Genomic DNA, 2,987 nt, shown 5'->3' with positions numbered 1-2,987 from the left:
ATAACTGATCATCAGATAGTGTGACCCCCCCATTACTAATCATCAGTCAGTGTGACCATCCCTCTATAACTGATCATCAGACATAGTGACCCCCCCTCTCTATAACTGATCATCAGTCAGTGTGACCCCCCTCTATAACTGATCATGAGTCAGTATGACCGTCTCTATAATTGATCATCAGTCAATGTGACCCCCCCTTTAAAACTGATCATCAGTCAGTGTGACCCCCCCTCTATAACTGACCATCAGTCAGTAGCACCCCCCACCCTCTATAACTGATCATCAGTCAGTGTGACTCCCCCTCTATAACTGGTCATCAGTCAGTGTGACCCCCTCTGTATCTGATCATCAGTCAGTGTGACTCCCCCTCTATAACTGGTCATCAGTCAGTGTGACCCCCTCTGTATCTGATCATCAGTCAGTGTGACTCCCCCTGTAAAACTGATTAGTCAGTGTAACCCCCCCTCTATAACTGATTATCAGTCAGTGTGAGCCCCCCTATAACTGATTATCAGTCAGTGTGACCCCCCTCTATAATTGATCATCAGACAGTGTGCCCCCCCTTTATAACTGATCATCAGACAGTGTGACCCCCCCTCTATAACTGATCATCAGTCAGTGTGACCACCCATTATAATTACTGTGTCAGTGTGGCCCCCCTCTATAAGAGATCATCAGACAGTGTGACCCCCCCTCTGTATATCTGATCATCAGTCAGTGTGACCCCCCTCTCTAACAGATCATCAGTCAGTGTGACCCCCTCTTATAACTTATCATCATTCAGTGTTACCTCCCCTCTATAACTGATCATCAGTCAGTGTGACCCCCCCGCCCCGCAATAACTGATCATCAGTCAGTGTGACCCCCCCCTTCGATAACTGATTATTTGTCAGTGTGCCCCCCCTCCATAACTGATCAACAAACATTGTGACCCCCCCTCTCAATAACTGATCATCAGTCAGTGTGACCCCCCTCTATATCTGATCATGAGTCAATATGACCCCCCCTTCAACTCATCATCAGTCAGTGTGACCCCCCCTCTATGACTGATCATCAGTCAGTGTGACCCCCCCTCCATCCTGTATAACTGATAGTCAGTGTGACTCCTCCTCTATAACTGATCTTCAGTTAGAGTGACAACCCCTCCCTTTTATAACTGATCATCAGTCAGTGTGACCCCCCTCTATAACTTATCATCAGTCAGTGTGATCCCCCTCCATTACTGATCACCAGTCAGTGTGATCCCCCCTATAACTGTTCATCAGTCAGTGTGATCCCTCCTATAACTGATCATCCGTCAGTGTTCCCCTGTCTATAACTGATCATCAGTCAGTGTGACCCCCCCTATACCTGATCATCAGTCAGTGTGCCCCCCTTTATAACTGATCATCTGTCAGTGTGACCCCCCCTCTATAACTGATCATGTCACTGTGCCCTCCCCCTCTATAACTGATCATCAGTGTGCCCTCTATACCTGATCATCAGTCAGTGTGACGCACCCTCTATAAATGATCATCAGTCAGTGTGACCCCCATCTATAACTTGTCATCAGTCAGTGTGACCCCCCTCTATAACTGATCACAAGTCAGTGTGCCCCCCCATAACTGATCATCATTCAGTGTGACCCCCCCTCTATAACTGATCATCAATCAGTGTGACCCCCCCTCTATAACTGATCATCAATCAGTGTGACCCCCCTCTATAACTGATCATCATGGTCTGCAGCATTCAGGTGTGTGTCACCACAAAGCCAAGGAGGAAAGACATCAGCAATGATCTCAGTAATTGTTGCTGTTCATTAATCTGGGAAGGGTTAGAAGGCCAAACAATCTGAAGTCCATCATTCTACAGGGAGGAAGATTTTTCACCAGTAGGAAACATTCACCACAGTTGTCAATCTTCCCAGGAGTGAATGTCCAAGCAAATGCACTTTCATACCAGACTGTCAGACGCCTCAGTTAGGTGTTACAGTTCATGTCAGGACAATTAGATAAATACTGAACCTGTATGGGTTGTACGGAAGGGGTGCCAGGAGAAATCCTCTTTTCTAGAAGCAATATGGCAGCAGGGCTGAGGCCACCTCTGAACAAACCACAAGACTTCTGAGTGTCCATTGCACAGATGAAACCAAGGTGGAGATGTTTGGCCATCAGCACAAACACCTCATCCCAACTGTGAAGCATGGCGTTGGAAGGGTGATGGTTTGGAACCTTGTGGTCATTGAGTGGAACATGAACTATACAATAACAAACGTCAGGCTGTCTGAGTGACAAATAAAGTTTGGCTGGGGTCATGTGACCAGACAACCATCCCAGCCAAAGTCCAAACCTCAACCTGATGGAAATGCTGTGCTGGGGCCCTATGAGGGCCACAAACCTCCATCAGATGCAGCAATGCTGTAAATAAGAGTGGCACAGAAAAAATCCTCCAGAAAATAATGTCATCAACTTATTGCTGCTAAAGGGCTTCCACAAGCTTTGAAATCAGGGGGTGTACTTAGTTTTTCACACAAATGTGTTTTCACCTGAGTTGGATTAGGGATGAATCATTATTTTATGAATATACAGCGACGTCAGAAAAACTTTGGCGCTTTCACCGAAATAATGACATCACAATTACAGAGGAGTTATGGGGAACGATTTGTTGCGATTTGTTTTACGGTTAAATATCCGAGTCCTTTCCCATACCCGGGGCACCAGGCAGGGCTGCCCCCTGGCTCCCATTTTATTTATTCTTGCACCCCTGGGGATTTGGATCCTCAGAGATGCACATATAATCGAGATATTTGCAGGTGATTGGTTATTATCCTCCCTTTACCTTCCCTTCACAGTTTGTACTTTACATTACCCGTCTTCGCTGAGTCAATGATGCCAAATCTAAGGAACTTTGTGTCTCCCAGCCCATCCAGGAGCTTGAAACGCTGAAACCATACGCTTCCCAATGGCCACCGGTTGTTGTAATATTGGGTGTCAACATTTCTTCACCAA

The sequence above is a fragment of the Pyxicephalus adspersus genome, chromosome 7 (assembly GCF_032062135.1).
Source record: "Pyxicephalus adspersus chromosome 7, UCB_Pads_2.0, whole genome shotgun sequence".
NCBI lineage: Eukaryota > Metazoa > Chordata > Amphibia > Anura > Pyxicephalidae > Pyxicephalus > Pyxicephalus adspersus.
Note: the sequence above shows the minus strand (reverse complement) of the source record.